Source organism: Hyaena hyaena, unplaced genomic scaffold (genome assembly GCF_003009895.1).
Source record: "Hyaena hyaena isolate Hyena2069 unplaced genomic scaffold, ASM300989v1 scaffold_51, whole genome shotgun sequence".
NCBI lineage: Eukaryota > Metazoa > Chordata > Mammalia > Carnivora > Hyaenidae > Hyaena > Hyaena hyaena.
Genome location: NW_024080683.1, coordinates 3,089,137 through 3,114,736, shown reverse-complemented (window position 1 = coordinate 3,114,736; position 25,600 = coordinate 3,089,137). Strand labels below are relative to the sequence as shown.

The window sequence follows — 25,600 nt, the reverse complement described above, 5'->3', positions numbered from 1 at the left end:
TGGTGGGCGACTCTTCATAAAGGTCTTAGACCGGCCACGCTGTTGGCTTCAAGGGTGGAAAGTACGGCATTTTAAGACATCAGGGTTCTCTAATACCAAACGATGGGTGGGTGACATTGCCCCCGATCGCCCAGGTGTCTGGGTGTGACACACATGTCAACAGACAAGGGCACACTTGGATGGCAGGGACCTTGACAGGGCCAGTCCTTGCAAAGAGGACTGCGGTGTCCTCACAGCACGCAGGCCTCTGGTGGGCATCTTAGCAACAAGCGGATGGACCTCCCCCTCTCCCCCTGCCCTGGCCACGGAGCCCCTGGACATTCCTCCTGCACACATGGCTCGCCCCTGACTTTGTGTCCTCACACTGGCTGCCCCCGCCCTCTGGAGCACTCTCCTCCTGTCGTGTGCTGACACCCCCCCGCCCCCCAAGGCTTGGCTCAGCCGTCACCTTCCTCATGAAATCTCCTCCTGTCGCCTTATTTAAATAGGCACCCTTTCCGACCCCCAGATCCCCAGCCTGCCTCCCCACTGACCCCGCCCCACTCTCTTTCCCCTGGCGCTTCCCAGCTCCCTGAGGGCTGTACAATGCACTCATGTACTACTTCTCTGTTATTACGTCTTCTGCTCATTGTTGGCCTTTCCTCCCCCGTGCCCTCCCTGAGGACAGACTTCTTCACTCCATTGGTCAATGGTGGGTTCAAATGGCATCTCAAAGGCGTATTTGCTAAGTGAACACATTTGTGTTATGAGCGCAGGAAAAATACATACATCTGTACTGGGTGGTAAGGTTGCCCGACTCTGAGGCCGTGTGATATAATCCAAGAGATGCACACACAGAGCCTGTCCCTGCCTCGTTCTTTGCTAGACGTGTGCGGTCAGGCCAGCATGGTGGCCCGAAGATGCTTGTGAGAGACTAAGAAGTCACAAATGTGGAAGCACCGTTTAAACATCCCACATGCACTTGGAGCCTTTGCTGTTGAGTTTCTATGTGCTGAAGAGCCAAGATTATTTTTCTTTTCCCCTAATTCTTCTCATTCTTAAACTGTGTCCTCCATGCTGCACGAGAGGCTGGCACCAGCACCTGTCAGCGGCCAGCCTGGGAGCGCCGTGCAGGGCTCTAGTGGCGCCTCCCACCTCCACTGCAAGTGCCCGCCGTCGCCTCCTGCTGTGGTCAGAGGCGTGCACAGGAAGCAGGGCAGCCTGAACCTGAACGTGAGCCTCAGCCTGTGTCACTCCGGGATTCTCCGTGCATCAGCTCACCGCTGCGTGCGGCCTGTCCCGCTGTTGCAGGGATCCCGAGAGGCATGCTGGCATGCTCAGCCTCACGGGGCGGGGGAGGGCGACTCTTTCCAGGTGTGTGTGCATCTGCCTCTCCAAGGACTGGGCCTCACTGCCACAGCCAGTACCCAGGGGACGGCCAGATCCCAGCACTGAGGTTGTACGGGGTGAGAGCTGCTCCGTAAGCCGTCCTTGCCAGCTTTTCGCTCCTTTGGTCCTGGTCAAAATCCCAGTTAAGGCTGAGAGTGCGTCTTCTGTCTGTTTCATGGTGCCCAGTTCCCACACCGCACTGTCTGTTGGTTGAAGAGGTGCGTAATGCCTGCTGCCTCATGCCTCAGAGCGATGATGGGCCAAGGAGCAGTCACACAACTGCTTGAACTGGTTATAGTTGCTGCCCCAGAACCAGACTGGCCTCTCTTCAGTCTGTCCAAGCCAACTTCTAGCCACCGTGCAGAGAGTGGCCCAGGCCAGTGCTCAGAACCGGCCTTTGCAGACATCTGAGTCGTGGTACAGAGGGGAGGAGACTGGACTGACTCTGCGGTTTCTGAAAAAGTTTTTGGAGGAGAATAAAGGCCAAACTGACTTCTTAAGCGCTGGGGACCAGATGACAGGCATGTGAGGGCTGATTGAGTGGCCATTCCTCGACACTGAAAGCGTTTTGCAATGTGATTGTTCCGTCCGCAGATCAGGTGTCAGGAAATCTCCCGGGTTGCGTTGCCCAAGAGGGAGGCCTCCGCAGTCCCCTGTGCTGCTTAAGTGTTTGTGTTCACTTTAGTTATCATCTGATCGTGTGCCAGCTGGTAATGGGATTGTAGTGGCTTCGCACAACAATGGAGTCCTCCACGGGCTGAGAAAACATGACAGAAATGGTGAGTGGCAGAACCCTCAGATGTCTCTTTTAATGCTGGGTGATTGAGTGCATCCATGTGGAGGAGGTTTTTCAAGTCAGCATCAGAGCAGGGCAATTGTAGGAAAACATCAGAGCCTTCTCTGAATGGATGGGATGGGTGGGCAAAGGCAATTACTACAAACGAGCTCAGAAATCTCAAGGCAGAGGACTTGCGTTGTTTTTCTGCGTTGGGGAGCCGCACTGTCACTTCACATGAAGTCTTGTAAAACACCCCCATGGCATTTCTGGTCTGATGGGCAATGCTGACGCTCATTCTGGCCCTTTGTTCTGTTGAGGAGTACATAATTCTTCTCATTTATTTAGTGTGAAGTGGAAATGAGAAAAAGGAATCACAAAACCTAAGGTCCTGCTATTGAAAGAAAAATGAGACAGCTTAGCCAGGAGCTCTTTTTCAGAAACAATAAGAAAATTCCAGTAGTTTCTGATTCTCCCTGACTTCATGGCTGACCCCACATAAACTAGCTTCAGATGCATGGACGACACATTTTTTTGGACGACAGTGCTATGTGGCCATTGACTTTCTGGGTGAGGGGTGGTTGGGGTCAGCCAGTCATTCACTGCACTCAATGTAATATAAATGTAATGAACTTCGAGTGGAAAATATGACCAGTGTTTGAATTAGCATTTGGTGCCTCAACCAGAGAAGAAATGTTATGCACAGGAAGGTTGTAATTGAACCATGCGTTTAATAGCCTACCACAAAACCACCTTTGAATTTGATAGGCACGTATAATTGGGACAGAATTTATCAGCTGTACAGTATTTACCAAATTCCTGTTTATCAGGACCAGATTGGTTATGCCAGTTCTTGTGGAAAGAAGTCTTTGTAATTGTTTTTTTTTTTTTTTTTTTTTTTTAATGTTTTATTTATCTCTAGGAGAGAGAGAGAGACAGCGTGAGCAGGGGAGGGTCAGAGAGAGAGGGAGTCACAGACTGAAACAGGCTCCAGGCTCTGAGCTAGCAGTCAGCACAGAGCCCGACGCGGGGCTCGAACCCACGAACCGCGAGATCATGACCCGAGCGAAAGTCGGACGCTTAACCAACTACGCCACCCGGGCGCCCCTTTTTTTTTTTTTTTTTTTTTTAATGTTTTATTTATCTCTAGGAGAGAGAGAGAGACAGCGTGAGCAGGGGAGGTGTAATTGTTGAACTTCTTTGTAGACAGGGGCGAGAAAAAAAAACCCAACAACGTAACTTTATCTACAGGGTGGGGAAGAATGGAGAGAAGGTGTTTTTGGCTTCGCAAAAGGTGAAATATTTAGGATAGAACATTGTAATATTTCTAGATTGGACATGTATAGTCCAGGGCATACTGCAAATGAGTTTGTTTAGTCTTTTTTAGTTTGCTGTGTTTTGTGGTTAACATCTGGTTAACAGAACTTGATAGGACTCTTGCATTCTCTTGGTCTTGTATGGGTTTCCAAGAAAGGCAGCATGGCAGAAAGTTGATGACAGGGTCACAATCTCTATCTGGAATGTTCTCTCATTCTGCCTCCTCACCCCCTCAAAACCCCTTTGGTCATGTGCCTGCACATACATGTTTCTGTGGCACGGTGAGCTAACTCTACTGTGTCCCTTAGATTCCCTCTCAGACCCCGCTTCCCGGACCTTTGCCTAATCTCCAGGACCGCCATTGTGTGCTTTCATCGGTAGGCTCTGTGTTTCTCCCTGTAGCATTTACCTTACTTGCAATTAAATCATTGATTGTATAGACAGTTGTTGATTATCTGTCAACTCTGTTGGAAGGAGAGCCCCATGAGGGAGAGGTCTCTCTCCGAGTCCTCCAGTACACAGTGACATCTTCTCAGTAAGAGAGCACTTGATGAGGGGCGCCTGGGGGGCTCAGTCAGCTGAGTGTCTGACTCTCGACGTCAGCTCCACAGTTTGTGACTTGGAGCCCCACGTCAGTCTCTGCACTGACAGTGCAGAACGTGCTTAGGATTCTCTCTCTCTGCCCCTCCCCTGCGCACTTTCTCACTCTCTCAAAATAAATAAACTTAAAAAAAAAAGCACTCAATGAATGTTTGTGGAGGGAGTGATGGAATGAATGGAGACGCGAGTGAACGGCTGAACTGTTCCCACCTCACCAGGACTCAGCCCTGTCCCACTGGGTTGGTCTCCAGGTGTCCCTGGGTCCCAGTGCACATGCACATCTGTACTTTGAAGGCCTGGACTGGCCATTTTCTGTATTCGTTTTCTGCGTCCACCACAAAGCATCATAACTGGGGGGCTTAAAATAACACAAAACAATTCTCTCACAGTTCTGGAGGCCAGAAGTGTGAAATGAAGGCGTTAGCAGGGCCGGGCTGTCCCTGATAGTTCTAGGGAAAATCCCTCCCTGGAAAGGGAGAGGGAGAGAATGAGCGGGGAAGGGGCAGAGAGGGAGACGCAGAATCCGAAGCAGGCTCCAGGCTCTGAGCTGTCAGCACAGAGCCTGAAGTGGGGGCTTGGACCCACAAACCACGAGATCATGACCTGAGCCAAAGTCAGACGTTCAACTGACTGCGCCACCCAGGTGCCCCTCTCCTTGCCTCTTCCTAACTGCCTCCTGGCCGCTGGTGCTTCTTGACAGCTTTGGCGTGCGGCTGCCTCTCTGCACTTGCTGCCTGTGTTCACATGGCCTTCCTGCTGCGTGTTTGTGTTTGTGTGTCTGTGTCTCTCCTTTTCTCGTGAGGACACCAGCCATATTGGATTTAGGTCCCCCTCTACTCCAGTGTGACCTCATCATAACTACATCCGTAAAGACCCCATTTCCAAATAAGGTCACATTTTGAGGCTCCTGGTGGATGTAAATTTTGAGGAGACACTGTTCAGCCCAGTAGAGTTTCCGAAGCCTCTCTCAGTTTTCCGCTTCTGAGACTTAGCCTCGTGTGATCCTGTTCTCCCATATTCACAGCCCCGTTCTCCGCACGCAGGTATTAGTAAACCCCCGGGGCTCAGTCTAGGCTGGGTCCAGGAGTTGCCACTAGCAGGGCACACATCAAAGCTTGTGGGCCGGGAGGAAGTGTAGAGTCCAAATGGAAGTGGCCTCCGTTCTTGGGCCCCCTGTCCATTCTCTGCTCAGACTCATCTGCCCATAAGGGACCCATAAGGGACTGCCCATAAGTGCCCATAAGGGACTTCTGCATGAAGTAAAAGTGCCCGTTGTGTTTGGGATTTCATTTCCCACCACCACTGTACTGGGCATCTGGGCTGAGTCCAACCTGCCCACCTACATGCAGAGGCCCCAGCCTCTCCGCATTCCTGACAACGCCTGCCTGGACGTGTGCTCACCGACCTTGGCTTGTCCTTTCAAAGTTGAGTCATCCAGGTTTGCATCCCATACCGGGCCTGCCTGTGACTTTACTGGACCTTGGGGTGGCTCTGGCTGGGGACGCCTTTATCCTAACTCAAGATTGCCGTTTGTTATCAAGAGATCAAGCACTAAGTAGAAAAGTGAAGGAAAAGGTGGCCTAATATTTTGTATCCACAAAATAAGCAGCTAGGAATAATAGATCCCAAACCTACCTGGGTTCCACATTTGATAGGGAAGCCAGGTAACATTTACTGGGAACCTGGTATGTGCCAGACTCTGTACACAGAGTGTAAGTATATCAATGTGTACACGGAGTGGATGTCTTATTCCTGTTAACATAGAAGACTGAACCCATACAGAAAGTAACAGTGATTCTCCAAGGACCGAAAATTAATGGTATCGTGAGAAATGTACTTTGAATTTGTTTCAGTGTTTATTTTTCAGAGAGACAGAGCATGAGTGAGGGAGGGGCAGAGAAACAGGGAGACACAGAAATCGAATGAAGCTCCAGGCTCTGAGCTAGCTGTCAGCACAGAGCCCGACGCAGGGCTCGAACCCACAAACCATGAGATCGTGACCTGAGCCGAAGTTGGATGCCCAACTGACTGAGCCACCCAGGCGCCCCAATACTTTGAATTTTAATCGTTACTGCTTCCTTGGTTATTGGCAATAAAAACCACTACACTGTCATCAAAACAAAATATTCAAGAAAGAATGGAGTCTCCTGTGGATGTGGTTTTTAAATTTATAGCCACCTTGAAGTCTGTCACTTCTGAGTAGTGTGCAATGCTGTTTGGAGGGTTGAGGACATAGGATATCATGGGCCGCCAGAGGACCCCAAGTTATTGATAGGCATCACCACGTTGTGGCCCAAACCAACACAGACAGCTGGAGATTCCCAAAAGAAAGGCCTTTTTTTTCTTCCTATACAGGAAACCAGGGACAAGATCCAATGTGTGAACAGGTATTAGAAGAAAACAAAGTTCAGGAGAAATAGTGGCTGAGACCCACCAGGTCCCCACATTTCCTGACAGCTCACAAGGGGACAGCTCACATAGTTTCACAAAAATGTGAGGAAGGATGTTTTTGCATGATAGTTAAAAAAGACATGAATCCCGGGGCGCCAGGGTGGCTCAGTCAGTTAAGTGTCCCACTTCGGCTCAGGTCATGGTCTTGCAGTTCATGTGTTTGAGCCCCATATTGGGCTCTGTGCTGACAGCTCAGAGCCTGGAGCTGCTTCCGATTCTGTGTCTCCCTCTCTCTCTGCCCCTCCCCTGCTCACGCTCTATCTCAAAAATGAACAAGCATTTAAAAAAGACATGAATCTCAATGTCCTCAAGAACTTGTCTATCTAAACAGAATCATCAAGAAAAGTCTGTGTGTTCAGTTCCTTTAGAGAACAATTGCAGGGTTAGGAATGATTTTTTTCCCCCCTTTGGCCCATGACACAGGTGAAAGCATAAGTACAGTATTACTGAGAAGACTTTGGTTAGGCCGGAATCCTAGCCCCTACGTTAGGAGTCCGGGCTGCGTGCTGGCTTCTTCTACCCACAGGCCTCCAGTAACCGTCAGCCATTGCTTTGTTACCTCGCGAAGCTTCTCTCGCGCTCCCACACGCCAGGCACAGCAGAGTACACGGGGAGAGAGACCACGGGTGGGGTAGACACGGCTCCACGCTCGGCGGGGTTTGGAGCCTACTGCGTAGGGAGGAACAGGTGATGGGGCAGTGGATTAGCCCCTGTACTTAGGAAACTGCTTTCGATGGAACCTGTAAAGGTTAGGAAGGGGTTCGTTTTTTGTTTCAAACATTTTTTTTTTCATTCTCTCCACAATGTTTGTTTTACAGGCAGGCTTTCTGCAAATGGAAGGAAAAAAAATCTCAGTGCCTCTAATACTTCCCTCTCCTGTCACCTTTCCGACTTCTCCTGCCAAAAGTAATCATTTTTAATGAGAATTCTCAACCATAAATATCTGACTTTTGAAAGCAGTGCTGGAAAGAGAGACCAGTCTCTTGGCGGGTGTGTCAAAACAATAAAAAAAAAATGTTCAGAGCAGATATGCCCAGTTCCCCATGAAAACCTTGAGTTTTCTGAAAGTCATAGCAGAGGAAAAGTGAAGTACGGGAACAAGGTATCTGGCCCACCCAAACCGAACTCACCGGATGAAAGCAATTTACCAAAAATCAATTAGGACATAATGGCCATGTGGCAACTCCCTCCTAATCAGTGGGACTGCCTGGGCAGGAGACATGGGCCCGGAGCAGCGTGGCTCCTGACTCACCAGGGGGTGGGATGCCAGGCTTCGGCCCCCTCCCCCGCCTGGGCAGCTGTATATTCTCTGCGCACTGGGAGTGGGCTTCCTGTCACAGGTGGGAGTCAGGGGCACTTGGGGCTGCACAGCCCAGCATTCTGTGGGTGTGGGAAGGAGTGTGAGCAAGTGGGAGACCACCTGGGCACGCCCCTTCTCCACACACCTGGCCATCTGGAAAAGCTCCACTTCCACCTGCTTTATATTTTGGAATTTTCTCTGGAAATAAAGGCTCGCTCGTAGATAGGTACATACGTGCACACACAATATACATCATTACTCCCAGGAATACTTTCCTGATGGTAGGATTTTAGTATGTTGATCGAGTCAGTCTGTTCCTAAGTTAGAATTTGGTCTGGGACAAAAAGGACTTGTTCTGTGCTAAGCGGGAGGGAATTCCATACCGGAAGTTATGCCTTATGCACCCATTGGACGGGCTGGTGGAGGACGGGTCAGGAAAAAGTGCATCTGGCTTTCAAAAAATGAAGAGGCCGCAGAAATGAAAAGAAACTGCCACAGACGGCCTCCACCGCTGGTAGTGCCAAAGCAGGTGATCTGCGGGAGGTCTGGAAGCTGAGACAGACTTCCCGCCTGGTCCCGCACACGGCTGTGGTGGCCTGTCCTGGGGCGGGTTATGGCTTCTCCGTCTCCTCTGTTTTCCACATTGAACATAGCTGCCCTTCACGGGTAGACTCTAGGCTAGTGCCCTGCCAGCAGGGACTGTGGGAGAATGGAGACTTCCCTGGGCTCCTCTGGGGTAGAGGGATGCCCGACCGTGAGCCACACAGCACCCTGAGAGTTTCCCCCCTATGAAATAAATTCACATTTGGGGCCACCTCATAAAGGTGTGTTCTGTTATTACACTCCCATTTTACAGCGGAGGACACAAGCACACAGATCAAATGACACGGCCAAAATTATCTGTCTAGTAAGTGACGGAGTTGGGATTCACTTGACCCAAGCAGTCTCGGGCCTGACACTGTGCTCTTGACCTTGATGCCGGTGGTTTCTCAGTTGGGAGTTCCACTGCGGACAGGCGCCGTGTCTGGAGATATTTTTGAGAGCCGGGGGTGGTGTTGCCGCTGGGGTCTCGCAGGGCAGGACTGGGGACCCGCGGGGCGCCCTACAGTGCACGGGCCAGCCCCCAACAGCGGAGAATCAGCCCATGCTGAGGCTGAGCCCGCCTCCTCTGCGCTCCACTGAGCAGGTTGGCGGAGGAAAACTTGAGCGCAGGTGGGGTCTCTTGTGTTGCTTCGCGCCCGCCACCTGCGAGCCTTCTTTGTGTCCTGTGCCCCGGGTCAGGGCACAAACCCCTCTTCCTTCGCCCTCCCCTAGCTCTGCAAGGAGCTGCTTTCCCCTTTGTAGTGAATCCAGGCGGACGTGGCCGAGGTTCGGTATGGGAGCCCCCGCTCTGTTCCTGAGACTGCCACATCCCTCAGCATCCAGCCCACACTTCCAGCAGGGCCCGGAGTGGTCTCCACATATAACACTTGGCCTCTTCCTTCTCCTCCTCGCTCTGTCCGGAACTGCAGGTCCTCTGCATACCTGCTGGGACCATTACAGCCAACTTGGGCGCCACCCATGGCTCCGAGACCCAGCTAGCATGAGTGCGTGGTCGCCCCTTCCCACGGATGGCACGCCCGGAGCTGGTCCCCCTTCCACGCTCTGCTGGTAGGCGTTGGCTTCACGGAGGGCTGCGGGACATGGGGTCTGGACCACTGGCTGCACCCCGCTGACGGGCAAGGACACCACCCACCTTCTTGAGTGGCAGCTGGCACCTGTCACATGTGTCCTGGTGGCATCTCTGTTGGAAGTGAGGAGTGATCCGTGCCAGCTGGCCTGTCAGCTGTCACAATAAACAATGAGCACGAGCCACCTTGTGTCTGCGGCACAGCTGAGGGGCTGTCTTTGCGCACGGGCTGTGCGAGGGAGGTGGGCAGCCTTCTCATGCTCCATATGAGCAATTTCCATTCTGTTGTTTTCTCTCACACATGGTGTTCGGGAACAGCTCTGGAAGGAGTGGGGTGGGGGAGAGAGGGAGAGGCAGAGACGGACTGACTCAGTGTTTTCACTTAGATCCTATGAGATTCATCTATAGATTCACCCATCTTCTTGTGAGGAACAGGAATGTCTCTCATAATCTCAGAGTGTCAACCTATGATGCTACAAAGGGCTCTGGGCTGTGAGTTACCACTGTGCTGGGGTCAAGTGCATGATCATGGTGGAATCACCTCACTTCTTCTCCCCATGTCCTCATCTGTAAAATTTAGATACCATCATCGCAAAAGCTGCTCCCCACTCTAAATGCCAGTGGTTTTAGAGTTCATAGCATTGAGGTGAGGGCCGGAAGCTTCCAGGTCCCCAGCGCGTGGCCCTTTGGACTATGTCACAGAACTTACATAAGCAAACGTGCAGAGCATATCCTGTGTGAGTTGCTCACCGTCTGGATGGAGTGATGACCACAGAGCGCCCTGAGAGTCACCCCTAGCCACAGAGATCGGTCTTTGCCCCCTGTGTTCAAAGATGTAAAGTTGAAGATGAGGGAGCACTTGAAGGCGGGGTAGTCCACACGGACTTCTACAGGTGCTGCTGTTTATGCAGGGCTGCTGTGTGAGGGGCTGGGTTTGAAACCTCCAGAAGCTGCTGCTGCTTCACTGAGGAGAAGAATGAGAGCAGGGAAAGGCGCTGCCCACTGTGGCCAATTTCAGCGGTCATGCTGAAGGCTGATGACAACTTCTAAGCCTGCCTGAAAGGCCGAACTTGTCCTGGCCGAGCGGTTCAGAGATGCCACACAAATCTATGTGTAGGGTCTGCTGTGACAGACACCATGCTTTGTACTGGGCCCGCGGAAATGACCCTGAGTGATCTCGTGGCATGGCCCTTCCGAGCTCCATACAGACTGGGCCAGGGCTTTTATTGTCAGTGGACTTTCCAGGGACTGGGAGAGTTTGTTAGAGTTAAGTTTAAATAGAATGGAAGCAACCATGGAATGAAAGGCTTTTCGTGGGCAAGCGGGCACTTAGGTGTAGAGATAGCATGGACATACGGCCCTGGTGTGTACAGAGAGAGACACGCTGACACGAGACTGGCCTTTGGTCCCCAAAGCATACGCTGCCTTACAGAAGGCTGGGGTGACCCCCAGTGGCGTGCGAGGTTGGAGGTAACCCTAAAAAGCCCACCATTGGCACCTAGGTCTCAGTTCTCCACAGCAAGGGTACACATAGATACTTGTTGATTAAATGCTATGGATATGCTTTCTTTTTAATTCTACATCTGTGTGTCTTATCTTTCTTTTATGTCTGTCTTCTTTGTACATGTGGGCCCATGCGTGAGTGCAGGATTGGACTGTATCTTCAATTGTTTCTTAAGCTCTGAGATTCTACCACTGGATATTTATTCCCTTAGTTTCTTTAGGCTTTTGTCTTAAATGGTCAGTGAGTCCCCATTGAAATCCCAGCGATCTGTGGGGTATCTGAGCAGGGATGGATACAAGAGCTGAGGGGGTGGCCTCCACAGACAAGGTTGAAGCTGGCACCAGGGTGAAGGGGGCACCCTTGAACCAGAAAGAGGGAAAGGGACACAGCGATGTTGGACTTTATTTCTCACATTAGTCTGCGGGACATGGAGGGGACAAAGGTCACACCATCTTAAGCTCAGATCTTGGCTGTTTTGCTGTCCACTCGGGGCTTTTTGCTACGGCTTACCCTAATCCTAGATGTCCCCTGTCTTTTAGGGGCTCCTGGGGCAGGGCAGCACCTGTCAGGCCCAGGCAGGGCTGAACCAAGCACTGGAAGACCCTGTTGGGTGCTTGGATGGATAGCTGGTTTCCCGAGCTTTTCTCTTGGTAGTGCTTTCCTCTAGGAAGATGAGTCAGACCCTCGGGCATGAGGCTTCATCCGCATAAACAAGAACTTCCAGGTGAGTCCCAGCAAGGCTTCCAGGCTACCGGTGTTCATCATTCATTTTGGCCGACAGCCTTAGTGATGCTGGGCCTTGACTATAACCTCCTCTTCCCCAGGCAGCTTGGATGCAGAAGGACTTTCTGAAACATCTGTCACCTCGCAGTGTTTCTGTGGGTCAAGGAGCACTACTGGGAGTTTTTGATAGACCTTCTGTTTATTCTGATACCCTTTCCTTTAGCCTTTACCTTTACAGAAATTGGAACTCTGCATGGAAATGTTGAACTTTAGAAGAAAGAGCATGGTTTTAGGACCAGCCCACCTGGGTTTTAAGTCCTAGCTCTCACCTTCCTGCTCAATAAATGTGGGCAATTCTTTGCCACCCTCTGCGTTTTCATGGACAATATAGGCTTGGGGACTTGGTTCACAGGATTGGTCTGAGGACCCAGTGTCTATGGAGCTCCAGACATTTGGTAGTGAAGGAGCGATTTCTTAATTCTCCCTCCTTTCCCCTCTCCTCACCCACGGGTTAGCTCAGGTCATCAGCTGTTCCTTATCTCAGAAATTCGCTTAAGTCATGACTTGAATTCAGAGATGACACATTTTTTAATGATCTGGCCCACAGCTAAGTTATATTCTCATTGGCTGGTGTGACCCTCTGCTCTATTTCCAAGATTTCCATATGGATGGTTAAATGTGATTTAGAAATACTCCAGTTTTCTTGAAGCATATGACTAGCGCTAGTTAAAACCAGTGCTCCGAATAATCCGTAAAAAGTGCTCTCATGCAGTTTACCTGTCAGGCAAGGAGTGTGAAGGAGACAATTCACAGCAAAGGGGCCTAACAGTGTAGATCTGGGCAGCTGCTATTTTGGCAGCTTTTGTGGGAAGGCTGATGGAAGCAGGGAGAGGAGGAAGGTCTTTTCCATGTTTTCTTCCCGTAACTGAGTGGAGAGACGGCAGGCAGGAAGGGCCCTGTGGGTCTCTAAAGATGCTGTGTCCTTGTGCACATGCCCATGACTTTCATCTTTGTGTTGTCTCATGTTTCTGTTCGTCCCTGGGCATTCAGACCACAGTTAGAACATTACTCATTCAACAAATGGCTACCATACGAATGGATGGGAGAAAAAACCCACAGATCCCTGGGTAGATTTGGTTGCCTGACACAAGTCTGTTCCCTCTCTTCTGGACCAGAAACTCATGCAGATGTATTTCGGGATCTTTGGTGACAGGGTTATTCTCTTTGATATGGATATACCACCATGAATTCAGACTTTCTATTCTTGGCACATATTAAGGTTATTTTCAGCTTGGTTTGCTCTTACAGTGTTTGACGGAAAGTCATAATAACAGCTAACATTTAAACAGTACCTAATACTTGCTGGCCCACAGCCTTTGCAAGGGTAATTAATTGAATTCTTTCAACAAGTCTGTAAGGTAGCTTCTATTCTTAGTGCCATTTTATTGATGAACAGACTGAGGAATAGACATCCCAGAAGCCCAGAGTCACAGGGAGAAAACGGTGGAAGCAGGAAGACGTAGGATTTGATCTCATGCAGTTAAGCTCCTGAGAGCGTGTTCTTAACCACTCTGCTACTCTGGCTCTTATCAGCCTGTTGTGTGCATGAGTGTGTATTTGTGGGCATGCCCCTGTATGAATGGCGGGGCATACTTTTAGTGTCCAGCGGGAGGTTAAGTTCTTAGCAGTGACATTGTCAGGTAAAGAGTGGGCGCGTTTGAAATTTTGATAATTTTTGCCAAATTGCCTGCCTCTCTGACCCCCTAAAATAGAATGCACCAATTTACTCTCTTACAGCAGTTATTTCAAGAATATTTTGCAGTGTTAGGTGCTACAGAGAATACTGAATGCAGAAGTGACAACACATAAAATGTGTGAAGGTAGGAGCTGAAGTTTGAATCTTTCTGACGGCAGTCCACAGGAGACAGGAGAATCCACCACTGTGAGTGTTGTCATCCAGAGGGTTAGAACTGCAGCCTGTCGAGTGAGGACCTGTGATTTTAATTCTCCTTTGACCTTGCTGTGATTCCCTGGGAGGGTGACTTGACTTCATTTATTCCTTCGGTCTCTTTTTAAATTCACATCATCACAGATAGACTACTCAAGAGAGCCGGGACTCTGATCTAAGTGTGTTCAAGACTCCATATTCTAAGTCTCGTGGATTGGGGGCACTGATCGATAGCTCACGGGGGTCATGGCAGTAATTGAAGGGATTAACATGTAAGGATCACACAGTGGCTGCTCAGCACATCGGTCCCCAGCTCTGTCAGGTGCTCTCGGAAACCCCGCAGCCAGTCAGCAATGCCCCCCTTTTCCAATACCCTCCCGCTAAGCTAAGAGACCCACACAGTGGACTGCCGCTCAAGACTTGCTTGGTGAGACAGAAGGTCCCCAAACTGTACTTTCTCTGCAGACCGGCATTTCCAGTCTCTTCCAAACTCTTGCTAGCCGTGTTCGCACTATAGTATCTGTCTGGATGCTCCCTTAAGCCTTCGTCTTTTGGATGACTTTGTTACTAGCTGTTAACTCATTCTCCAACTTTGTCTCTAAAGACAAAGTTGTCTTGGTGTTGGTGGACGAATTTGAGTAATTCGTGTGTTAAAGCCATCCCTCTACTCGCATCACTTGAAACAGCCCTGCTCTGTTGACGTGTCAAAATGTCAAGGACTCTGTTCTTTTTACCATCCTTGGTCTGGTCTCCAATCCATCAGTAAAAGGGAGAGGATTTCTTTTAATTGAATTCTATCACTTCAGTATACTAATATAGCAATAGTATATCAGTTTTAAGTATACAACAGAGTGATTCAACAATTCTATATATTATACAGTGCTCACCATGACAAGTGTGGTCACCATCTGTCACCGTATGAAGTTATTACAGTATTATTGACTCTGTTCCCTACACTGTACTTTTCATCCCCGTGCCTTATTTGTTGCATAACTGAAAGTTTATAAGTTTTAATACCCTTCCCCCGGTTTTCTCATCCTCCTGTCCCCTTCCCCTCTGGCAGCCATCAGGTTTGCGTATCTATGAGTCTGTTTCTGTTTTTTACTCTTGGCTCATTTGTTTTGTTTTTTGGATCCCATATATTAGTGAAATCACACAGCATTTGTCTTTCTGCATCTGACTTATTTCACCTGAGCATAATGCCCTCTAGGTCCATCCATGTTGTTACAGATGGCAAGACCTCATTCTTTTTAGGCTCTGGGAATATTCCACTGTCTGTATACACCACATCTTCTTCATCCATTCGTCTATCAGTGGACACCTGGGTTGCTTGTGTCTCTTGGCTATTGTAAATAATGCTGCAGTAAATGGAGAGCTGTAGATATCTTTTCAAATTAGTGTTTTCACTTTCTTGGGGTAAATACTTAGCAGTGGAATTACTGGATTGGATGCTATTTTTAGTTTTAATTTTTTGAGGAATCTCCCTACTGTTTTCCATTGTGGCTGCACCAGTTTACATTCTCACCATGAGTGTAGGATGGTTCTCTTTTCTTCACATCCTCACCAACACTTGTTTCTTGTCTTTTTGATAGTAGCCATTCTGACCAGAGTGAGGGGATATCTCGTGGTTTGCATTTCCCTAGTGATTAATGATGTTGAGCATTTTTTCATGTGTCTGTTGGCCATCTTTATTTTTTTAGTAAAAATGCCTGTTTAGGTCTTCTTCTTTTTTTTTTTAATGTTTTATTTATTTCTAGGAGAGAGAGAGAGAGAGAGAGAGAGAGAGAGCGAGAGTAGGGGAGGGTCAGAGAGAGAGGGAGTCACAGACTCTGAAACACGCTCCAGGCTCTGAGCTGGCAGTCAGCACAGAGCCCGACCCGGGGCTCGAACCCACGAACCGCAGGATCATGACCTAAGCAAAAGTCAGACGCTTAACCAACTAAGCCACCCAGGCGCCCCAAAATGCCTGTTTAGGTCTTCTGCCCATTTTATTTATTTATTTTTTTTAAATGTTTTTATTTATTTCTAGGAGAGAGAGAGAGAGAGACAGCGTGAGCAGGGGAGGGTCAGAGAGAGAGAGAGTCACAGACTGAAACAGGCTCCAGGCTCTGAGCTGGCAGTCAGCACAGAGCCCGACGCAGGGCTCGAACCCACGAACTGTGAGATCATGACCCAAGCGAAAGTTGGACGCTTAACCGACTAAGCCACCCAGGCGCCCCTCTTCTGCCCATTTTAAATTGGATTATTTGTGAGGAGTTTGTTTTGTTTAGGTGTTGTATGAGTTCTTTATATATTTTGGATATTAACCCCTTACTGAAAAAAAAAGTTTGCAAATAATATTCCCATTTGGTAGGTTGTCTCTTTGTTTTGTTGATGGTTTTCTTTGCGGTGCAAAACTTAGTTTTATGTAGTTCCAGTAGTTTATTTTTTCTTTGGTTTCCCTTGCCCTCAGAAACATAAACAGGAAAATGTTGCTAGAGTTGATATCTAGGAGTTTACTACCTACATATTCTTTTAGGGGTTTTATTGTATTAGGTCATACATTTAGCTCTTTAATCTATTTTGAGTTCATTTTTGTATATACTGTAAGAAAGTGGTCCAATTTCATTCTTTGCATATAGCTGCCCAGTTTTCCCAATACCATTTGTTGAAGAGACTGGCTTTCCCCCATTATATATTCTTGCCTCCTTTATCATAGATTAATTAGCCATATAAGCATGGATTTATTTCTGGGCATTTTTTCTGTTGTCTTCATCTATGTGTGTATTTTTGTGCCAGTACGATACTGTAGCTTTGTAATACAGATTGAAATCTGGGATTGTGATATATCCAGCTTTGTTCTTCTTTCTGAAGCTTGCTTTGATTATTTGGGGTCTTCTGTGGTTCCATATGAATTTCAGGATTATCTCTTCTGCTCCTGTGAAAAACACTTCAGGCTTTTGGGTAGAGATTGCACTGAATTATAGATTGCTTTGGGTAGTATGGACATTTTCACAGTAACAATTTTTCAATCCATGAACATGGAAAAGGGAGGGATTTTTGGGCTCTTTTTTTTCAAAAATCTATTCTCTCATTCCCCCTAAAGAACTTGTAATTCCTTTTTGTATCCTATAACTTGTATTTCTTTGTTAATGTCTGTTACTTAATAAAAATCTGAGCCTCACAAGGACAAGAACTGGGATTTCTCTTTGTCTCCATTTCTAGAATGGTGCCTTTCTTTCAGTAGGTTGTCCATATAGGTTGTGACTTCAGCCTCTAAATGTTTTGGTGCGCTCAGCTACCACCACAGTAATAATGATAAGGCTAATTTTAGATCTCAGCCTTGGCCACAAAAGATTTACCAAAGAACCTTCACAAGCCTGAAATCTTACATGACATTTTATGACATGAGCACCAGAGAGACACTTGTAGGAAGTTGCTAGATAAGTTTCATTTGTAGAGTAAGCTTCAATCTCCTTGACATTGATTTCTTCTAGACAGTTAACTGTCTAGATGATTGCTCTAGGAGTTTTACGTTATGTGTAGTGTCGCGAACCTGGGAGCATTTTATTTGCAATCTCCTCTAGGAACGCTCTGAGTGGATTTCGTATTCAGGTTTGCAGAATGGCGAGGGGGAGGCTTAGAGATGGGCCCTTCGTGTCAGAAGGAGTGACTGGGTGCCTGAAAGTCTCAACCTGATTGTCCCTGCATATTCTTCCATGTGTGTTTATAGCATGTAATTCCGTGAGACTGGGGCAATTAAGGTGGATGTTTCTAATTCTTCAGCATTTCTTTTTCAACTTGTAGTTGGAAAGCAGTGACTGAGCTTGGCTTTTGCTTGCTTCCTTCTTTCATGCCTTCTTCTGTCTCCCTCCTGGCCCCCTTTCCCCCGTTCTCTCCTCAGACTTCCTTCCTCCCTTCTTCCAACCCACCTTTCCCTCTTATTTTCTTTGTTGACTTTCTTTTTGTGTGTAGCAGTGCATAGAAATGTGTGCTAAGGAAGATTCTCTTGTATTCTCTGAAGCCTCAGTGTTCTGGTTGCTTGTGGTAACAGGTGCTCCCTGAGAAGGTGGTATACTAGGTGGGCGTGCCCTCAGCTGCAAGTAACACCAAACCACACTGCAGTGGCTTAAACAAAGAGCAGCTTTCTTGTTCTCACAAAACCAGAAGCTTCCGTGGATTGCCAATTATTGGCTTTCGCTCCACGACTCAGCAGGATCAGATCCTGTCTTTGTCATCCATTTGGCCTTTTGTTCATGATAGCGATACAGTGACTGCAGGCCTAACTGTCACCGCTCATTTGCACGGTAGTGAAAGGGAAATGGTCACACTGGTTACATCGTCCCCTTACTTAGGGTAGCAGAAGTTTTCTTCAGACTTTCCCTCTCTCCCAGGACGTCCACATCCGCCCCCTTTTCCAGAACTGGGTCATGCTGCAAGAGAGTCTGGGACAGAGTGTTTGACTTTCCAGCCACTGCGGGAATGAGGCAGCAATGGAGTGGGTTGGGAATGGCTTCCCAGTGACTAATCAGCAGTGTCCACCAGAGCCAACAAATACCACATTAATCCAAATTGTACCAGAGTACGGAGGGATAGCCAGCGAGGCATGAAGACCGTTTCAGAGATGAGAGCATTGAGTGTTTGCAGGGCCCAGAACATTACTGGAGCAAGAGAGTGCATCTAGAAATAAAGTCTAAAAGGAGTAGATTTAGCAACAAGTTTCCTCTTGTTGCTGTAACATTTTCCACAAACTTAAGTCTCTTCCAACAACACAGATTTGTCATGTTGCCTTTCTGGAGATCAGAAATCCACAACCGGTTGTAGTGGGCTTACTGGAAGAACTTCGGCAGGGCCTGTTCCTTCTGGAAACTCTGAAGAAAGAATCCATTGCCTCACCCTTTTCAGCTTTAGAGAGGTCACTGCATTCCCTGGCTTGTGATACATTCCTCACATTCCTCTAACTTCTTGATTCCATTGTCACACCATCTGCTAACTCAAATCCTCCTGCCTTTCTCTTGGGAGGACCTTGTGATGACACGCGGCCTGCCTGCCTGGAGAATCCAAGATCCTGTCTGCAGCTCAAGACCCTTCCTTTAATCCACCTGCCAGGATTCCTTTGACCATGTCATGTAATGTACAGGTTCCAGGGGTAGAAGGTGGACATGCCTGGAAGGGCCAGTGTTCAGCCTACCACAGTGGGGTTAGCAGGAGCCACCCAGAAAGGCCACAAAAAGATGCCCATGCGGAGAATGATAGTACATCTGTCTGCCAAAGAATAGGGGCCAGCATAGCAAGAATAAAGTTGCATCTGAATGGCATAGCTGTGTTATAAAGTTGATCTTTACTCGCGTTTTTATATGGTTTGTTGACAGCTCGTATCTGAGAGATGAATCATTTTAAGGATTTCTTGGCATAGAATATTCGTAAGTGGCAGATCTGAAGATGGCTTACTTGGATGCCTGATGCTATTAAGATATTTAAAAATTTAGAAGAATGCTTGATTTGAACTCTTTCTTGGGAATTTTTTTCATTTTAAAGAAAGCAAACAGCAAATAGCATGTTACAAACAGCTTCACATGGGAGAGATCAAGAAGGAATTCTTTCATTAATACTTTTACTTCTACGCACGACTTAGTATTATTGCTTGGTATTATGTTGTATAATGAATCTGGATTTTAGTTGGTTGATTTAATTTAATCTTTTCTGAAAATTTCACAAGAATAATTAAAATATCTCCATTCAGATACATATTTGGTGGATTTTTTTAAGAAAAACTTTAGTTTTTGACAGATAGCCTTAAATTTATAGCCTTAAAGGTCATAATAAAAAAACCACTAAAAGGATGATTTATTGCCGAGAAGCTTTGTTTATTTGTTTAATGTTTATTTTTGAGAGAAAGAGACACAGAGTGTGGGGTGGGGAGGGGGGCCAGAGAGACAGAATCTGAAACAGGCTCCAGGCTCTGAGCTGTTAGCACAGAGCCCAACACGGGACTCGAACTCACAGACTATGAGATCATGACCTGAGCCGAAGTGGGACACTTAACCGACTGAGCCCTCCAGGTGCCCCATGCGTATTTGTTTAAAGAGGAAAAGAACAGTTCTTATTTGTCCCTTGGTCTCTTCATTCACTGAGTGATTCCTTTCCTGATTCCTCAGACATAACTGCATGCTGTGCATTGTGCTGGGCGCTGCAGTGAGCATAAAGTATGCCCATAAGTATAACTGAATGGCAAGCTCTCTGAGGGCAGGAAACAAGGCGTGCTCCTGATAAACCCAACAACTGCAACCCCTAGCACAGTCAGGACATAACGTTAACACTCGCAAGGTGTTAGCTGGACTGAAGTGAAAATAGAGCCCCTGCCTACAAAGGTCTGAGAGGCCCATGAGCTGGGACACACAAACAGATTAATTGAAACCCAGCCTGGTGAAAGCTCAGAAGAAAATACCCATCGTCAGCGTCAGGGGACACTCTCCTAAGTATTGGGTGTTTGCTGAACTTGGAAGTAGAGGAATTGGCTAAGTTGACACGGAGCAGTACATGCCAGGCAGAGGGAATGGCAGGACATAGCTCAGACACGGGCACGGGGCTCTGTGTTCTAGACCGTCGCCAGAATACAGGTGACTGCAGGTGAGGATTGAGGAAACAGACGGCAGGCGATGGGCTTGCTGGGAGCCTTTGGGGAAGATCATAGAGTTTTCCCTGCTAGGAACTTGGATTTTGTCCTGGAGGCAACAGGAAGCCACCAGAAGCTTTTTGGGAAAGAACTAAGAAAATCATCTTTTCTTCCTTTTTATTAAACTTCTTGACATCGTGAAATGTATCTCTTCTACCAGAGAGCGAGATGTATGTTTTAAATGAAAGTGATAGTAAGATGACTGATGAATCTAACATCCAGCATATGAGACAGATGAGCATCTACGTCTTTGAATCTTCTGGTGTCTCCTTCACCCTCTCTCCCCATCAGGGGAAATTACCATTTTAGTATTGTATTAATAGCTTTCTTGCTTTTCCTTGAAGTTTTACCACATGTATATGTATCCCGAAAATAATATTGTTTGGTTTTGTGTGCTTTTCAAGTGTGTGTAATAGAATCGTGCTGAATGAATTCCTTTTATGACTTTCTTTATTGCCTCGTGTTGTCAGGATTTCTCCACGTTGATCTGTGAACCTACGGATCATTCATCTTCCCAGCTGTGTAATAGTTATTAAGCGATTGTACCCGATTCAGTGACCTCGCTTACTATCATGGATATTTGGGTCATGTCAAGTGTGTTGTTACTGTGGACAGCACCGTTTTAATGGCTCTTGTTCTTGGGTACTGGTGGCACGTGCAGAGTTTCTCTGGGGCAGAGAACCCGGAGTCGGTAGTGGATCACACGTCCAGGTTTTTTCATTGCCTTTTTAATCTTTGCCCATTTGTTGGGTACAAAATCTTCTCTTCCCTAGAGCTGCAGTTTGCATTTTTCTACTTCATGTGCTCATTGGCTGTTTGTATTTCTTCTTCTGTGAATACAAGTCTTTCTGCCTATTTTAAAGTGGGCTGTTTGTCTTTTCCTTACTGATAGAGGAGCCCTCCGTTTACTCCAAATACTGTCCTTTGATGGTTATCTTCTGCCAGTTTGTGACTCGGATTTTTATTCACTCTAACATCTTTCAGTGTGCATTCTTAATTTTCAGTTAAACATCTTTTTTTTTTTTTTCACTGTGGCTTGTGGTTTTCTGCGTTTTATCTAGGACACCTTTCCTACCTTATGATCTTCAAAATAACGTCCTGTATTTTTGCCTAAATGTGTTAACCTGTTGTTTTCACTTTGACATTCCTGAAATCACTTTTAAGTTTGGCATCTTTCCCCTCTGGACGATCCCTTGTTTTGGCAGCATTTTTTTTAACAATCCATACTTTGCCTACTCTGTAACGTATCAGGTTTCCATATATACATGGGTCTGTTTGTGGTATCTCTATTCTTTTCCAGTGGTCTGATTTTCTATCCCCATGCTTAAATATTAAATTACATAATGACTACAACTTGTTATTTGATAGAACAACCCCCCCTTCCTCCGCCCCCCGCAGCCTAGTTTTTATTTAAGCCTGTCTTGGCCTCTCTTTCTGGGCTATTTGCTCTTCTGTGTGCATTTTAAAATAAGCCCATCAACGTCCTTGAAAAATCCTATTTAGATTTTGATTAAAATCTCATTGAATACATAGCTCAATTAGAGGAGCACTGCCACTTTTACAATAGTGAGCCCTTTATACTCCTGTACATACCTTATCTCTGTTTATATCTTCTTTAAGGTCTTTGAATATGTTGTATGCTTTCTCTTTTTACCTAAAAATCTAACACAACTCTTCTTAGTATGTTTTCCCCCATGATGTAGATTTTTGTTTTTGCTTTTATAAATGATAACTTTGGCAAATTTATATTTTAAATTCTTGAGTTGATAGAAGTGCATCCTTTCTTAGGAAAGCATTCTCTTGGAGAATCCAGAACAAGGATTCTTACTCATTGCTGTTGAGAATGCAGAATGATTATAACCTTCAAGATGGAGTACTTCATAGTAGTCAACAAATCTGTATATTTATATACCCTTGACCTAACAGTCTCCCTTTTAAAAATTTACCTTTATGAAACACCTCTGTAAGTAAGTTTGAAGCAACATAAATATAGTCATTTGTTGCAGCCTTCTTTACAATGGCAAAATGTGAAATTCAAATGGTTAGAGAATAGTTGAACAACCGTGGTCCATGCATATAATTGAATACTATAAAGCTATAGAATCATGAGGAATATTTTTATAAACTGATATGATGTGATATCCAGGATACCTTTTTTTAAAATGCAGGTCTAAGTTTATTTATTTATTTTGAGGGAGGGGGTGGCAGAGAGGGGGGAAGGGAAAGAATCTCAAGCAGGCTCTGCACTGTTAGCTATCGCATTCATTACCTCATGCAGCACAACATGGTGGGCATCTTAGTGGCCATAGCTGGCAGTGTGGAGCAAGAAGTGCCGGTACCCACATACCTGGGTGATTTTAGTCTCGGGGAAGTAGCTACATGAGAACAGGATCAACAGGATTGGAAACACACTGGTGCCCATGACAGTTACTGCAAGTTTGAGGACTGGTTGATGCCCACTCTGGACTAGATGGTGCTGGAGCAGAACACAGAAGGTGTGAGGTGGACACCTTCCAAGATGATCGCTGGGCTGGGCAAGGAGATCAGCAACCCAGAATCAGTATATTACTGGGCCCAGAAAAATCACATCCCTATGTTGAGCCCAGCACTCACAGATGGCTCCCTGGGCAACATGGTCTTCTTTCATTACTACACGAACCCAAGCCTTATCCTGGACATTGTTGAAGACCTGAGGCTCATCAGCACACAGGCCGTCTTTCCCCAACACACTCAGATGACCATCCTGGGTGGGAGTGTGGTCAAACACCACATTGCCAACACCAGCCTCATGCGAAATGGGGCTGACTATGCTGCCTGCGTCAACATGGCCCAGGAATTTGATGACTCTGACTCTGGTGCCAGACTGGACGAAGCTGTCTCATGGGGCAAGATCTGGGTGGATGCACAGCCTGTCAAGGTCTATGCCAGTGCCTCCTTGGTCTTCCCTCTGCTTGTGGCTGAAACCTTTGCCCAGAAGAGACAGATGCCTTCACCCCTGAGAAGAATGAGGACAGAATGGCTATCCCCCCAGGGAAGTCTCCCCTCTCCTCGATTTATTAGCTTGTACATCCAGTCCTTCCCTCACTCCTTGGTCAGCATCATATCTAGAATAAATGGCCTCAGTGATCCTTGAAAAAAAAAATGGTAGCCCAATGCCGGGCTCAATCCCATGAACTGGTGAGATCATGACCTGAGCCAAAACCAAGAGTCAGACACTTGACTGACTGAGCCATCCAGGCACCCCCAGGATAGCATTTAAGTGAAAAAAAGCAAAGTACAAAATGTGTATTGTATGCTACCTTTTGTTTCAGAAAGAAAAGGAAGTAAGTTCACATATGTGTGCATGTATGCAACTGTGGGTGTGTATATACTTAATTTTGTAAAAAGAAATACAGCAAGGGTAAATGAAGAAGTAATCACAGTGGCTGACTAGATGGTCTTGGTAATAATTGGGTAGAAGGTGGTCAGGATTGGATTATACCTATTCATATAGTTTTGAATTTTGACTTATGTGTGTATGTTACTTAATAAAAATAAAATTAAAACCATAAAGGATAAAAAAAATACCAAACCTTAAAAGTGAATAGAAACAAAAATCAAAGAATCCCAACTGCATATCAAATAGATAACACAACCGAATAATTAATTTACACTCTTTTAAAACAGGACTCCATATATGTATTCTTATGAAATGTTTACTCAGGGCAAGAAGAACTGCAAAGAACTCTTAAGCCCTACTTAGTAGGTTTATTTTTAATGTCAATATTTGTATTATAATGATGAAAAAATATATATTGTAGGATAAAGTAGATAAATAATAAACACGGGTAAATAACATATATTAAAATTTTTTAAGGTAATATATATTCTTATATAATTATGAACCACAATATTTTTACTGTAAGAGAAGAGGTATAATTAAACAATAAAAGAAGATAAGAAAAATAGCTTCGTATTACTAAATTTTAGTTGGTTTTATCAGATGAACTCATGATTTAATATATTTCCTAGCTCTGTGCATTAAAAGTGATAACCTTTTAGCAGTAAGCACACTCAGCAAACAGTCTTAGTTTCTAGTAACATTCCTCACTAAAATGAGACAGGACTCCTTATAGAAGTGGCTAATTCCAGATCTGGAGCCCAGAAAGAGCAAAGTGAACCTGGATCATCTTTTGGGGGCCAGAAAGCAAGGAACTGCTCAGAGGTCATAGGGGCCATGTTAGCACAGTATAGGCACTGGCTTACAGGAATTTCCACAGGTATTTGGGTCAGTACCCCAGGTACCAAAAGAAACAGTGACACGTGGATTATTGTATATATATATAGAAAGAATAAACATAGTTTCTCTAAACTTACTAATTTCAGTAATTTTTAGATTCTTTGGGAGGTTTTTTTGTGCAAGATTATATAATCTACACATGACGATTATTATTATGTCTTCTTTTCCAGTCCTGATACGTTTCATTTCTTTACCTTGTTTGATTGTATAGATGAGAACCTTCTGTGTGATACAGAGTAGAATGCTGATAGTACATGCCCTCTTCTTATTCCTGTTTCCTTTAAGGTCATGTTTGAAAATACTTCACGGTTGAGAATAATATTGGGTATATGTTTTTAACAGGTTACCAAATTCTTTTATCTGCTCAATTTGCTAAGAGTTTTTATCCTGAATGGTTACTGTGTTTTATTAAAAAAAAAATTTTTTTTCTGGAGAGATATTTATATGATTTTCTCCTTAGTCCAGTGACATGGTCAATGAACCTTAAGAAAAAAAATGTGAGCTTGGTCATGACATGCTATATTTTTATGTATTGAATGAGTTAGTTTGCCAGTCAGTATTTCAAGATTTTGACATTTATGTTAATGAGAATCACCTAAAACTTTAATTTCCTGTGCTAGTCTTATCTCATTTCCATTCTCTGATGGATTTTATGGAAGTTGGAACTTTTCTGGTTCTTGAATGTTAATAGAACTCAACTGTGAAGCCATCTAGACCAAGTAGGAATAATTTCTGATTCAATTATTTAATGGCTTTAGGATTTCTATTTATTCTTAAGTCTCTTTTGGGAATTTATGTTACCCTTGACACTTGTCTTTCTCATCTCAGTTTACAAGTTTATTGACATAAAACATTATCACCTTTTTAATCTCTGCTGCATCTGTATGTCCCCTTTTCATTCTTATTATTGTTAATTTATGTCCTCTTTCTCCACCTCCCCTATTCATCTTGCCAGAGATTTGTCTGTATTAGTATTTATCTGAAAATGTTGATTCGATATCTTCTATTTTG

The 25,600-nt window shown here is 45.8% G+C and overlaps 1 protein-coding gene and 1 pseudogene across 1 annotated transcript in view; both read left to right on the top strand.

Annotated features, from left to right (window-relative positions):
• Nucleotides 1-25,600, top strand: part of GLIS3 (GLIS family zinc finger 3) — a 443,619-nt gene that overhangs the window by 249,677 nt on the left and 168,342 nt on the right. The window lies entirely within an intron of this gene.
• Nucleotides 1,054-23,370, top strand: LOC120230972 (annotated as a pseudogene).